The following is a 15,816-nucleotide window of genomic DNA, read 5'->3' on the forward strand; positions in this document are numbered from 1 at the left end:
AGCACAATCACAACCAACACAGAAGGACTGTTCCATCACACAAATGATCTCCTAGTGCTGCTCTGTTATAGTTAGGCTCTCCTTCCCCTTCCCTAACCTTTGGCAGCCATTTAATTTATCTGTTTTCTCTGTAACTTTGCCATTTTAAGAATGTTATGTAAATGAGATCATACAATGTGTAATCCTTTGAGACTGGCTTTTGTCACTTGTCATAATGTTCTTTTTTTTTTTTTAATATGGAGTTTCACTCTTGTTGCCCAGACTGGAGTGCAATGGTACAATCTCGGCTCACTGCAACCTCCGCCTTCCGGGTTCAAGCGATTCTCCTGCCTCAGCCTCCCAAGTAGCTGGGATTACAGGCATGCGCCACCACGCCCAGCTAATTTTGTATTTTTAGTAGAGACGGGGTTTCTCCATGTTGGTCAGACTGGTCTCGAACTCCCGACCTCAGGTGATCTGCCCGCCTTGGCCTCCCAAAGTGCTGGGATTACAGGCATGAGCAACCGCGCCCGGCCATCATAATGTTCTTAAGATCCACCCTAGCTGTTTCATGTATCAGTAGTTTGTTTCTTTTTATTGCTGGATAGTATTCTACTATATGGTTGTGTGTTCAACCATTCACCTTTTGAAGAGCATTTGGGTCATTTCCAGTTTTTGGCTATTACACATACATTTGTGAACAGTTTTTGTGTGAACATAAGTTTTTACCTGCCTAGGATAAATGCCCAGAGGTACTGTTGTTCAGTTGTATAGTAAATGTGTGTTTAACTTTTTAAGAAACTGCCAGATACGCAGAGTGGCTATGCTGTTTAACATTGCCACCAGCGATGTCTGAGAGATCCAGCTTCCCTGCATCCATGCCAGTGTCTGGTATTATTAGTATTTTTATTTTAGCTATTTTAATAGGGCTATAAGTGATCTGTCTTGGTGATTTTAACTTACATTTCCCTGATGGCTAGTGATGCTGAGTATCTTTCATGTGCTTATTTGCCAACTGTCTATCTTCTTTAGTGAAATGTCTGTTCAACTCTTTGGCCCATTTTAAAATCAGATTGTTTCCTCACTGTCGACTTTAGAGAACTCTTTGTATATTCTATAGATGAATCTTTTACATATGATTTGCAAATATTTTCTTCCAGTTGGTGGCTCGTCTTTTTCATCTTCTTAACAGGGTATTTCACAAAGCAAAAGTTCTTAATTTTCAAATATCTGTTTTTAAATTCAAATGGATTTAAATTAAAAACTCAGTGAAAAGGCCAGTCTACCCATTGTGGTTACCTACTGAATAGCAGAGGCTTAGAGAATAAATGGAATTCGGTTAGGGATCATTCCAGGTCCAGGACCACTATAACCAGGACCAGGAGCATGAATGGGTATGAAAAGTTAAAGGTGAATAGACAGACCCAACTGGCAAAAATGTGGGGTTCGAGATAAGTAGAGGGGGTCCAGTTGGAAAGGGAAGTTGGGTGTAGATTGTGAAAGTTGATGAATGCTAAGAAAACTGTTGAAATCTCATCTGGCAGGCTCAGTGAAATCCTTAGGTTTCTGATCTAAGGTTTTTCTGACCAAGAGAAAGATGTGCTATAGGGAGTGTTTTAGGAAGATTCACTTGGTAATGGGGTTCAAAGTGGACTGGAAAGAGAGTAACCATGCTCTCCTTCCTTTGCTTCAGTTTTCCTGCACAAACCCTCATGTGCTAAGACATGAGCCCAGTCAAGGCTAATGTTGAAAACATTTCAGTTTTTCCCCTAACCTTGAGCACCTTCCTCTATCTTGCTCACCATAGATAAAGTAGAAAGAAGGGGTTTAATATAATACCTGGTAAGAAGTCAAGTAGCTTCTAGGTATTATACAGAAAATAAGTTTATAGAGTTGAAAAGAAGGGTGAGAAATTAAAGTTTAAAAAAGCAGGAAAAAATCATAGAGGAAAGACTCAAGGAAATGATGCTTGTTCTTAATATTATTATCTCAGGGCTGACAGATATTTATAAACAAAACTAATCTATAGCTTTTCACATTAATCAAGAAATGGAAAAGACTATCAACCTAATGTCAATGATTAATAGATATTATCATTTGAATATGATAAATAAATCAAAAGGTAGACTGGTCTCAGGGTGGGTTTGTTAGATCAACGTCATTAAGAGCCCAGGCTCCTTTAGGACTTCTTGTCCGCCTCAGTGCATATGTGGTTTTTCCTCATGGTCGCAAGATGGCAACCACAGCACCAGGCATCATCACATTTTCGCAACACGCCATCCAAATTAGGAATCAAGGTGCTGGGGTTAGGGCTGAAGATTGTGGTACTTCCCCTACCTTCTGACAGGGAGAAAAACCTTTCCCAAGCCCTCCATTAGACTTCTCATTATATTTCACTGACCAGGACTGGATTACACACCCACTTGTAGACCAATCAGTGGCAAAGGGAAAAGGGGTTGCCCTGACTGACTAGGGTCAGACATCACTGAACTCCTGGGTACATTATTGTCCAAACTAAATGGAGATACAAAACAGGAGGGGTAGTGACATAGATAAACCAGTAACGTTGTGTGCCACATAGAGGAACAGGGAAATTGATAGGAGAACATCAGGGAATCAGAGAAGTTTTATGAGACATTAGTCTGATAGGTTCCAGACTGTACTGCTCATGTCTGTCAACATGAATGTCTAGCACCAGCTTCACACACTGTGGGTGGCCGGTACATATTTTAGATCAAGTGAATATAGAAAGTAGCAAACTGAGTAAGATTTAAACATGTAGAAATATTATGAGGGCCAGGAATCCATGTTAATCTTAGGAAAGTGAGCTTTCTTTATCAGAGAGCCAGGCCGCAATGTTTAACTTTTAGTGAGGCAAGGTAATAATGAAGCTTGGCTCTCCACAACACTGTGTGCTGATGGACAGGGCACATCTAGTCAGAAGATGACCACCAACCAGAAAATGATGTGCACCTATGGGCACACAAAGGGATGCCATTTGGGGACAATTAATTAATTCCTTCTACAAATACTTAAGAATTATTTTACGTCAGGCACTGTTCTAGGCACTTGCATTACACTAGTTAACGCAAATCACAATAATTTCATAATTTCCTGTTTTCATGGCTTATTTTCTAGCATAAGAATGAGTGAACTACATAGTAAGTCAGCAGGTGATAGGTGCTTTGAAGAAGAGATAGGACAGAGTAAAAGGGATCAGTAATCCCAGGATGTGTGCTCGAGGTATGTTAAATAGGGGGTCAGGGTAGATCTCACTGAGAAGGTGACATTTGAGCAAAATGTCCTCTGTGTGAAGCGGGGAAGGAGAGAGGCATAAGACTTGTGTGGGAAGAGGGTTTCTCCAATTAGCCTCCCCATTTCATCACTCTACATAGTGAACTACAATGGTAACACATACATGTTACATAATAATACACATTTTAAATGCTTTATTTTTAAAAATAATAGGTTTTTATTCCATCTGAAGCAACTTCCAAGGCAGATAGTTTTCCAATACCACCATCCAAAAAATTATTCTGGTATAGAATAATTCATCCGACCTTTAAGACCATGAAGGCTCTGTGATGCCAGAATGCTGTAGGAATTTAGGTTTCAACCTTTATTCTGCCTCTAACCAGCTGTGGATATTGGAAAACCATGTGACCTCTTCTGTGCTCAGTTTCCTCTTCTGCAAATGGAAGAAGTTGAATAATTTTCAAGGTGCATCTCAGGTCTAAACTTCTGTGACTCCCAGATAAAGAAATCTGCTTACAGGAGTCTGCAGAATGCTTTCTCACTGGCTCTGGGAGGGCTCCTTGTGCTGTGTAGCCCATCAGGAAAACACTGAAGAGCCACCTAATGGCTTAATGGGCTTTAAAATGGGTGTCTAGGTTTTAATTTTCTCTGATAGCAGATTCCCTGAGGGAAAGTGTACTTTACAGTGGATAATAACTACATAGGATATTTCGATTGCCGCAGGGTATCTTATTTGGAAATCAGTTTTCAGTTACATTCCTCTAGTAATTTTTACTATCAGAACAAAATAAAAGCCCCCAAAGGAATGTTTATACAGAGTTGAAATGTGTTGGAATGTCAGAAGTATCTCTCTAAGAGTTAAGCATCTGTAAATACTTAAAATAGGGTGAAATCACAAATACTGCTACTACTAATCTCTTTCACGTTTGATTAGAGTCCAAAAAGAACAAGCAAAGTCTCCAGGAACACTTTTATATTAAACTGTTAACTCTACGGCCATGTCTAATGACTCAAATTATAAAACAAAGTTGGGTGAAATGCATAATTCACCTATTCAGGCCTACAGTCAGCTCTACACATGTGAAAACAGATCTCGTAGAGGATGTTGAAGGAAATATTTTCCTCTCTGGTAAACTTAAATAGCAATATTATCACATAAAGACTAGGCTACACAATAAAATAAAGTGAGCCATTCTGCCTGAATTTTCAGGATTCAGCTATCCCCACTCTTACCCACACACATCATAGCTTTCATTACACATTCTAGTCTTCTTTGGTTATGGATCAGACATCATGTTACATGTTTTAGTCACATCATCTTATTTAATCTGCTCTACAGCAATAAAAAGTAGCAATTGTTTGCTCTATTACAGGATGGTGGAAACTGAGGTCCTAAGAAAATATGTGTGTGCTATAAACTGCTTTTCCTTCAAATGGCAAGGAACACTGAAGGAAGACAGTCCTTGGTTGTAGACATTCATTCATTCAGGAATTCATGCTCTTCTTAATATAGTCAACCCTAAAGAAACCTTTCTACCAATACAGCCCGCTCCCCTCTTCTTAACCAGTTTTCAGTGGAGATGGGAATTTGGAGGAGTGATGAGCTTATTGTGTCTTTTCTTCCTTTATTTGATTACCTCCCTGCCATCTTGCCTTTTCTGGGCTAAATGATAACACTTCCTTCTGTATCTCTTTGGAAGCATTTTCAAAAAACATCTCTTTAGGAGTGGAATCACAAACGAGAAACAGTATTTTCATAAGGAAGAGTAAAACGAAAGGATTGCCAGAGCATTTTTACATTAGCACATGACATTTCTAATAATCTACATAGAAGGAATTTTTTTTTAGCATCCTCCTAAGTGCCTCTTGAAAACCTCTGTGACATATGAGATAGCTACTGACTAATTTGTTCTGGCAGAAAAATGAGTTTAGTATTATTGAAAATATGTTTTCTATCACCAGATCTTGTTCAGGTCATTGAGTGAAGGGGAGTAGGATTTATCTCCAATGAAACATTATGGAGAGGAGAGAAATAACATTTGACCTATCCCAACATTAGCAAAATGCAAATCAGTCAATTTTCCATAGGGTGATCTTTTCATGCTTTGGATTTCTGTAGTTGTGCATCAGTCTGAACATTTTAAAGCAAGGTGAATGAAGGGCCCATGAAAGAGACTGTGAATAAGCCACTGTGCAAAGCTAACTTCAAACAGTTTTCAGCTTAGTGACTGAGATAATGCCATTTCTCTAGAGAAGTTCTAAATATACACGAATAATGGATAGCAGTTTACCACAAGCTATGTAGTGCCCTAAACCAGCAGGGGCTGGGCATTGAGTGGAGGAGGATTGCAATTTTGAGGTTGATTAAAGATGCAGTACTGACAGGTTCCAATGGGTGTAGCAGGGTGGGGGAGGGGTCACATCTCATTCTTTTTTCCCTCCCCACTCAGAGGTGTGGGTAGCTGCAGTGTAAACTGCTGATGTGGGTGATTAGGATGTTAAGTGGGAGAAAAGACAGCTCTTCATTATTCTTTTGGAAATAAAGAGGGATAAAATTCAGCAATCATCAAGCCTTTTCATTTCCCTACAATTTGTCGCTGCAGTTAGGAGGCTGGCTTCCTTTCCACAGATGAGATTACTTCCTGCTGACATCAAGTGGGGGTAGGGTGGACCAATGTGTGAAAAAGAAAATTGAGCTCGAAGGGTAGCTTTTGTTTTGATGTTTGCTAGATGTCTTTTCTTGTGTTAAAATTAGACGTATCACCTACTGGCAGGCACAGGATTTTCATGTTGAGAATGCAAGGCAGAGTTCGCTAGATAAATCGGCAGGTGCATAAACCAACTGTCAGTTTTGATAAAGAATTATGACTTCTTGGACTTTGTCTTTAGCTATGCAGAAGCTAAAAATCTGATAATTTAGAATAATGCTTGTGTAAGCTGTGCTGGAGAGTAATACATAGTCGCTTTCATACTAACATAAAGCTCCTTGGTCAAAATTACACCAATAATGCATATTTAATTAGTGTTTATATATATCTAAAGAGGAAAAAAACCCCACAAAGTTTCCCTCACAGATGACCTTTATCGGGGATGCCTTAGCTGAGTTCCTTCAGATGCCTCAGGGCAAAATTTCAGCCTCAATAAAATGAGATGACATATGGCTGGTTACTTCACAAGATCGCCATCTTTAGATTGAATTTAACTTTTTGTTTCCTCAGAGCTAGAGCTTTATGGAGTTTTTGGGTTTTGGAGGTAGCTTGATGGTACAGTGCCTCAGATTTATAATTTCGAATTAAAATGTGTCCTTCCTATCAATTTTAGAGAAGTAACAAGCTTAATCTGTGGCATTTAATCATTGAAATTTGTTTTGACATTTTTGAAACACAGATCCCAATACTGAGATGTAATTACTTTGCAACAGATTTGCAAGGAAGGTGACAGGCCACAGAAGAACTTCTAATCACAGGCAAAAACCAGACCAGTCCAGTGGGGGAAGGGAAGATAGATCTCATTGTCAAAAAACTCAAAAGTAAATACATGGTTTTCCAGTTGCCTCTGTCTAAGGGTTCACCTTGCACACATTAACTCCTCCCTCTCTCACCATGCTTCGCTTGTTTATCCCTCAGCACTCTTTTGATTTAAGGGGAGAAAACCAATATTAAATGTAAAAGTAAGTTTTCTCACTAACAGCCCAAGGGGCACAGCTGGCTAGGCTGTGCAAGAGCACGTGGCTGTCTCTAGATCTATTGGCTCAGGGCCTATTTCCCAGCTCACAGACCCTGACATGACACTCCAATGTGGTCTGAAGGACAGAGGGCATTTAGAAATGTCCTCGCCTTTTCAGATGTCTTGAGGCCTAGAAAAAAAAATCCATCACAAGGATGAGATTTGTCAACAGGACTCCTCCAGCCAGCCTACCCTCCTGGCTCCCGATGAGGGAGGACTGTCCACAGTTGACCTTGCTAAAGGACAGGATTTAAAAACAGGGAAGCAGGGCGATGATTGGAAGAATCCAAAGCTTGTATTCCAAGCTTCAGATTGTAGTGCAGGTGGCTAGACAAAGACGTGAGAAGAATGGCAGTTTTGGTGTCAGAAAGACCTATGTTTGAATTCCAGTTCTGACACTCAGTAGCTCTTTGATCTTGGACAAATGATTGAACATCTCTATTCTTCTGTTACATCCATTAGAAAATGGAGAATATAATGTCTACCTTCTAGGGTTACAGTGAGGTCTGAATGACATCAGGCGTGATACACTTAGCATGGCTTTGGCTGGTAGTAAGGATTTAATACCTTTTAATTCCTTTCTCTTCTCTCAGCCTTGCCTTTCTTCTTAGCATTGGAAAGAGTTCTATTTATTTATTTATTTTTGATAATGGCTTTTTAACTTAGGTTGTTAAAATGTATGTGTTTTCCCTGAAATGGTGCAACCCAAGTTTACATAATAATAATACTTATTTCATTTTTATTTATTTATTTTTTTGAGATGGAGTGATATGGTTTGGCTGTGTCCCCACCCAAATCTCATCTTGAATTCCCACATGTTGTGGGAGGGACCTGGTGGGAGGTAATCGAATCATGGGGGCAGGTCTTTCCTGTGCTGTTCTTGTGACATGAATAAGTCTCACGAGATCTGATGGTTTTAAAAAGGGGAGTTTCCCTGCACAACCACCGCTCTCTTTGCCTGCCGCCATCCATGTAAGATGTGACTTGCTCCTCCTTGCCTTCCACCATGATTGTGAGCCTTCCCCTGCCACATGGAACTGTAAGTACAATTAAACATCTTTCTTTTGTAAATTGCCCAGTCTCGATTATGTCTTTATCAGCAGCATGAAAACGGACTAATACATGGAGTCTCACTCTGTTGCCCAGGCTGGAGTGCAGTGGCGCAATCTTGGTTCACTGCAACCTCTGCCTCCTGGGTTCTAGAGCTTCTCCTGCCTCAGCCTCCCAAGTAGCTGGGACCACAGGTGTGGGCCACCACACCTGGCTAATTTTTTAAATTTTTAGTAGAGATAAAGTTTCACCATGTTGGCCAGGCTGGTCTCAAACTCCTGACCTCAAGTGATCCGCCTGCCTTGGCCTCCCAAAGTGCTGGGATTACAAGCATGAGACACCGTGCCAGTCTAATAACAATACTTCTTTAAATATCGATCAGGTGTGAACTGTTTCATGACATCTAGAGTATAAGAAATGTCATTTATTTTTATGTTTTTGAAAAAGAATCCAGTTTGAGCTCATACTTGCTGAGTTTGGCAGGAACATTCAAAACCTATAGGTGTAGGGAGGCAAAGAGAAGGGATGGGGAAGCCCCTCCCATTTAGATCATATAGACATGCTAGAGGCTGATTCACTGCATACAAATGGAGAGGGGCCTGATCTCCAGCATTTATACCACTGTTGCCCTTATTGTTCCTTCACTTACTCAGAGCTGCTGGCTGGGGCCCCTCCTCTGTCTGCTGGCATCCTGTTCCACAGATTCTGCAATGAGAACCCCACCATCCTCCTCCCCAGGGGCAACTGTCAGAATAAACGAGGCTGTGATGTGGTGACAAACAGGTCCTAGATATTAGTTCAGTTGACTCTTGAGAAATGCAGAGGTTAGGGCTGTCAGCCTCCTATGTAGTCAAAAATCCACATATAACTTTTGACTTCTCCAAAACTTAACTACTAATAGCCTACTGTTGATCAGAAAACGTTACGATAATGTAACAATTAATATATTTTGTATGTTAGACATATTATATACTATATTCTTACAAGAAAGTAAGCTAGAGAAAAGAAAATGTTATTAAGAAAATCATAAGGGCGGCCAGGTGCAGTGGCTCATGCCTGTAATCCCAGCCCTTTGAGAGGCCGAGGCAGGTAGATCACTTGAGGCCAGGAGTTCGAGATGAGCCTGGCCAACATGGTGAAACCCCATCTCTACTAAAAATACAAAAATTAGCCGGGTGTGGTGGCACATGCCTGTAATCCCAGCCACTTGGGAGGCTGAGGCACGAGAATCGCTTGAACCTGGGAGGCGGAGGTTGCAGTGAGCCAAGATTATACCACTGTATTCCAGCCTGGGTGACAAAGTGAGTGAGACTCCGTTTAAAAGAAAAGAAAATTATAAGGGAGAGAAAATGTATTTACTATTCATTAAGTGGAAGTGGATCACCAGAAAGGTCTTCATCCTCATTGTCTACACATTGAATAGGCTGAGGAGGAGAAGAAGGAAGAAGAGGGGTTGGTCCTGATGTCTCGGGGTGGCAAAACCAGAAGAGGTAGAGGAGGTGGGAGAGAAGGTGGACACACTCAGTGGCACTTTTCTGGAAAAAAATCCTTGCATAAGTGGACTTGTGTAGTTGAAACACATGCGTTCAAGGGTCAACTGTAGTTTAAATCAACAGATGTTTATTTCTTTCCAAGCCTGCCTCTTTCTTTGGAGGGTTGGGGCAAGAGTACACATGGAGGCCCACGTACCATATGTCTAGTTATGTAACACTTATAAACCAGGGAACAAACTGTTAAATGAAATATACCCTCTTACCTTGAAAAGTATACCTTGATAGCAAGCTAGAAAATCAATTTGAGTTTATAATTCTGAGACTTCCTGAAGTTCTGTGCTGGAACATGGTGATGTAGAGCACTACCTCTACGCCTGTCCTTCTCCTGGACATCCTTCCCTGCACACCCCAGCTCTGTAAGCATGGCCTTTGGCCACCCCTCAGATGGAGGATGACTCCAAGGAGGCTCTGGAAGCCAGCTTGTGGACATTTGGACAAGGAATTCTGAGGTCCTTGTTATCTGGACCATGGAGGAGAATTTGCAAATAATGGAATCCATGAATAACAAGGATCAAGTGTATTTTGTTTTGTTTGCCTGTTTCTTGTCAAAATTTACTGAGAGAAACTAACAATGGGGTGCACCGAAAGAGAAAAAATGGCGTTAACTCTTCCAACTGTCTCAGAGCAAAGGAGCCCAGAATTTAACAACTCAGTGTCAGGTCACTTTTCTTCTGAGAAGGAGAAGGGATAATTCCTTTTTTCTTTTTGCTGATAGATCTCTGGGTGGGGTGGATGGGAACAAACTAAGCCCAGGCAATTTATATCACATTAGTGATCATGGTGTTACATATGGCATAAGACAGGCACTGTATCATTTAGCTAGTGCATTCAGACTCCTTGGCTCAGTAAGGGTGGATAGAGTGGGTGAGTTGTTATGACTTCCATTTTCAGATGAGGAAAGCAAGAAAGATTTAGCCAGGAACTGAGAATAGAGAACAAAGAGACCTGGGGACTGGCCTTCTAGCGCCTTTTCTCTTTCTCACTGCTTGGTGCTTCTAGGTGTAGCTGTCTCAGAATCAAGGGGGAATCCTTTAAACCCATAGCAGCTAACCCAGCAAGAAGTTCTGAGCAGTCTAGCCTGAGCTGCCATGCATTAAAAGCAACATAAGGTTTTATGCAATTGCTTGAGCATTCCTACCAAAAAAATACCTTTTGCCCATTTTACTTGTATTCCTTTATTTGGTGATGTAATCTAGTTCTTGACGTTCTGGAAAACCCTTCAGAGGCTATAGAATCACTTTTCTAGATAACCCACTTTGGATCATGCAAGTCTTCATAGGCACAATATGAGTGAGGACAGCACCTGCGCTAACCACTATTTCCATTAGAAGAAAATAAAATAAAACCTAAACAAGAGAAAAAGAAGAGACTCCAAATACTGCTTCACCCAAGGACGTTTCGTTACACTCTGTTTGTCATTTGCAAATGTCTTTCCTTCAGCCAACGAATGATCTGCTTGCTATGGGCTAGACATTGTGTTGATGGCTACACATACAATTTCATCAAATCCTCAGATCAGCCTTGTAGGGTTGGTGATGTTTTCTTCCCATACATGAGAAGGCTAAGACTTGGAGAGGTTAATTAACACAGCAAAGGTCACACAGCTAATGAGTGGTTGAGCTGGGATTCAGATCCCCTCCGTCTACTCCTAGGGCCATGCCCTTAATCAGATACTATCCCGAGCACATTGGCAGGTGCATCATAATATCAAAATATACCTCGCAGGGCTGATGTGAAAATTAAGAGATTATATATATGAAAACTGTTGGGCAAACCACAAAATCCTTCCAAAGGTTCGCTGTGATTATTTCTCTTGGTTTTACACAGGGCTTGCTCAGCTGTCCTTAGTGGCCATGTCTATATTAATCCCATAATTTATCCTTAAACCACCGAAGTCTTATTTGCCTGGCTTTTTCCATAGCCGAAGGGAAACTGAAAATATGCCTTTTGTAAGAAAGCCTTAACACCTGCTGCTAAAGGGCGCTAAACCATCTGGATCGTCAAAGGGGTATAGGCTCACTTACAAAAGACATAGATTAATTTGGACATTGTTTCCCTACATAAACCAGGCATAAGGAGGCAAGCAACCCAGGGAAGGATAATCATGCTGAGAGTGGAAGCACTTATTAGAAATAATTACCATGTAATTATCCACAACTTCCCTGGAGTCTGTAGCCTGTGGCTAGTCTTAGGAGGTGCCCCTTCCTTATCAAGTACAAGAAGACTGAAGCACTTCAATAAGTTGATCAGGGCATGTGCCTGTGTCTTATAGTTTGGTTACCGCCACCTGGGCCTACTTCTCACTTAATGAAGCCTTCAGTGCTTATAGCTAAGGTGCAGAACAGCTGTAGACTTTCTTCAGCTGGATCCACCACACACCCCTCCCTTTTTTAATAGCACAGTGTTGTTTTGCAAGTGTGTGGGTGTGACACATCTGGCTTCTTTCCTTAAGAAAAGTGTTTATTGAACAATTAATTGTGGCGCATGGGGGCTGTGATATTTCTCTTTTCGCTGTGCCTCTGAGCTGTGTTTCCACGCTGCGAGGCGGCCCACTGAAGATCAGTAATAACACTGTAAAGGAACAATGGCTATAGAAGCCTTGACAAGTGCAGGGAGAGACCTAGACACTTCCGAGAGGGGCATGATTGCCTACAAGGTTAATCAATTCTCCTTGTTTCCATTCCAGCTCCACATTTGTCTTGGTGGCAGCAGCTGCAAATGTAAAATCAAACCTACACACTTAGACAATTGGAATTGTATTTACCTGATCAAGATGTGTAAATGATCTGTTCTCTGTGTCTTCTTAACTGGAATTTAAGGAGCACAGCAAAGCTCCGGCTATAGGTCAGTGAGAGGCATCCTTTTGTGTGGTGTCCAGATACAATTTAGTTGTCTTGGATAGACAGTTGGAAAGAACTGCAGTCACAGCCTAGAATCTTGATTGTCATGATCACCATTATTATTGTTATAGCTGTCATTTATTGAGCCTTTATATATGACAAGCGCTTTATATGTACTCCTATCTCATTTCTTCCTCTTAATAACACTGCAGATAGCTAATAGTGTTTTTATCATGTACAGATGAGAAAACTGAGATTAAGTAACTTGCTTATGGTCATTGGTGCAAGGTTCTAGATTCGAACTGGGTCTGACCCATGCTCTGAACCACTAGGGCTTAACAATCCCAAACCTCGCTAGAATATGCAAGTGTAGAGAACACAAGGGCTTGTGATTGACATGACAGTTTTAAATCTTTGTTTTCAAGAAAGCCAATCAGAGAAGAAGGCTTAACGAATCTCTTTGCAAACCGATTTGTTGGCCCACCTTTGATTATTCTCAGTACAAGAAAAGGGTTAAAAATATCTCTTGCAGCAGTGAAGTGGCCTTATTTTGAAAATGAGTCTTCGTAGAAGTAATCAGGCTAAAATGAGGTCATTAGAGCGGGCCCTAATCCAATGTCATTGGTGTCCTCGTAAGTAGGTGAAATTAGGACACAGAGACAGACATATGGAGGAAAGACACTGTGAAAAGACACAGAGAGAAAGCCGCGGAAGGCTGAAGCAGACGGTGGATTGATGCTGCCACAAGCCAAGGAACACCTGGGGCTACCAGAACCTAGAAGAGGCGAGGAAGGATCCTTCCCCTCCAGGTTTCAGAGGGAACCCGGCCCTGCTGGCACTTTAATTTCAGACTTGTAGCCTCCAGAACTATGAGATAATAAATTTCTACTGTTTATAGCCACTCAGTCACAACCTCCCTGGAAAACACATACTCCTGTTCTATTCTGTTCTGTACTGTTTTGTTTTATTTTATTCTCTTTCTTTAAGAAAATGGATTTCCAGGCTGGGCACGGTGGCTTACACCTGTAATCCCAGTACTTTGGGCGGCCAAGGCAGGTGGATAACTTGCGGTCAGGAGTTCGAGACCAGCCTGGCCAATATGGTCAAACCCTGTGTCTACTACAAATACAAAAAATTAGCTGGCCGTGGTGGCGGGCGCTTATAGTCCCAGCTTACTCGGGAGGCTGAGGCAGGGGAATCGCTTTAACCCGGGAGGTGGAGGTTGCAGTTAGCTGAGATTGCGACATTGCACTCCAGCTGGGGCGGCACAGTAAGACTGCATCTCAAAAAAAAAAAGAGAAACAGATTTCCCAATCTACTAATTTTGAACAACATCAGTCTCTAGAGCTCAGCATTCACGCCCTTTCCAAGCTGGCTCCAGTCTAATTTTCTAACCTCAGTATTAGTTAACCCCCGACCCACCCTGAACACGCCTGGTGTCGCACAGTCCATCTGTCTGAGAGCACAGCATCAACCTGAGTGCAGGTGGCCTGCTCATTGCCTGTGCTGCCACCTTTTCCCTCAGTGGCTATTCATTTTTTAATGTCCAACTTCAAGTCACGTCCTCTGACAAGATTCCCCTGGCTCTTCGAGCAGAGTCATTTGGTCCCTGTCCTCTGTTCCCCCCATACGCTTTATCAGCCCCAGTTACAGCACTTACATTGTATGATGGGATCAATCTCTGTGTCCCCTTCATCCCCTCCCCACAACTAAACTTCAAGTTCCTTAAAGAAGACTATCTTTTTCCTTGTTTTTTCTTTTTAATCAAGTGTCTAGCACAGAACCTGACACACGACAAATCCAAATACAGGGTACCCCAAAAAGGTTAGTGCAGTTTTAAGCTTTAATAACTTCTTAAGTTGAAATGTTACAAACTTACAAAACTCATTTGAACATTTACTTCTTTTGACTCTGTTTTAATTATTTTAATAAATGTAATTGTAATTTTCTTTTCTGGTTAATGTATGCCATATTTCACTCAGGGGAACTGAAACAAAAATGAAAATTAAAATGTGTTATTCAACACTCTTCACAGAGATAAATAGTGTTAAATTAACTTTCAAACGGTGTTCTTATAAGTTGCAGCATTTATAGCCTTGAGGTTATTAAAACTGCAGGAAGACTTTTGGGACACCCTGTTTTTGAATAAATACGCTACAGTATGACTCATCCTGTGTTTACTGTAAAATTCAGTTTAATTCTTAAGTGGTTCCATGTGGGCATAGGTATTGTTTGGCCAGTAGTTGTCCTTATACTTAGACCCAAGGAGCCCTCGTCCAGGGCCCACACTTTAGAAGGCAAATTCCAAATTCCCTCCCCAAATGGCACTGAGCCTCCTTCAGGGGTCTGCACACCAGCAGCGGTGTTGTCTGCTAATGTCTACTCCCATGGGCGAACATTGCTGACTCTGGTGTTCATACTCTTGAGCCCAAGAGGTGGCTGGGGACAGCTGCTTCTGGGAAGCTGGACTGAGCTTCCACCAATGGACTAGAGCCCTGTGGGAAGAGAGGAGGTGGCTGCAGACCAGGAACTAGAAACCACTTCTCCCTGCACCATCATATTTAAGTGCAGATCATCCATAGTTTCAATCTGGCCTTTCATGTCAATTCCCAAGGCATATTCGTCTAGGTAGGAAGGTAGAACTTATTGTATTTAATCATTTGTTAACTTCGTGTATAACTTTTAAATATTTAGGTATCTGGCATACAAATCTCTGTCTGTACTTTTGCCCTGGGTCCTGCAAATATTAAAGGTGGGCTGATTTTGGCCTTAAAAAATTATTTTGCCACAAACCGATTTTTCTCCGTAAAGAGGTAGGTGGGTAGGAAGTACTTCCAAATAGAAGGTATGATAGCAAAGAATGACTGCAGTCACTGAGCACATACTCTGTGCGGGGTGATTTACACATCGTTTTTTCAGTTAGTCCTCACAGCAACCCAATAAAGTAGGTACTTAGGAAAAAAGATATTCAGTGACATGAGTTTGTTCCAGCTCATAAAACTAGTGCTTTAGTTAGCCTTAGTTGCATAACAAACTACGCGAAACTGAAAGTGGCGTAAAACAATTTTTTCCCCTGACTGTCAGGTTGGCTAGGCTGCTTTGCTGCGGGTTTCCCTGGGCTCACCCCTGCAGCTAGCTGTGAGGAGATGGAGGTTGGCCGGGGACAGTGCAGAAGATTCCCCATGGCCTCTCCCACTTGTCTGGCAGTTGATGCTGCTGTTGCTGATAATGATGACCTTCCTTTATTTTGTGTTATCTACTTGCCATTGCAACCGCCTTGCCTTTTTTAGTTCTTGCTCCCGTACTGTCTGGCTCAATGCCCAGCACCTGGTGATGGTTAATAATACGCACTCAACTCACTTAAAAGCAATGTGACCCTGGATGGGTTACTTAACCTCACTTAGTTTGTGTTC

At 41.6% G+C, this 15,816-nt stretch overlaps 1 protein-coding gene across 4 annotated transcripts in view; it reads left to right on the plus strand.

The window, feature by feature from the left end:
* CPVL (carboxypeptidase vitellogenic like) overlaps nt 1–15,816 on the plus strand; it is a 220,832-nt gene that overhangs the window by 47,152 nt on the left and 157,864 nt on the right. The gene's annotated exons all lie outside the window — the stretch shown is intronic.

Source organism: Macaca mulatta, chromosome 3, assembly GCF_049350105.2.
Source record: "Macaca mulatta isolate MMU2019108-1 chromosome 3, T2T-MMU8v2.0, whole genome shotgun sequence".
Lineage (NCBI taxonomy): Eukaryota > Metazoa > Chordata > Mammalia > Primates > Cercopithecidae > Macaca > Macaca mulatta.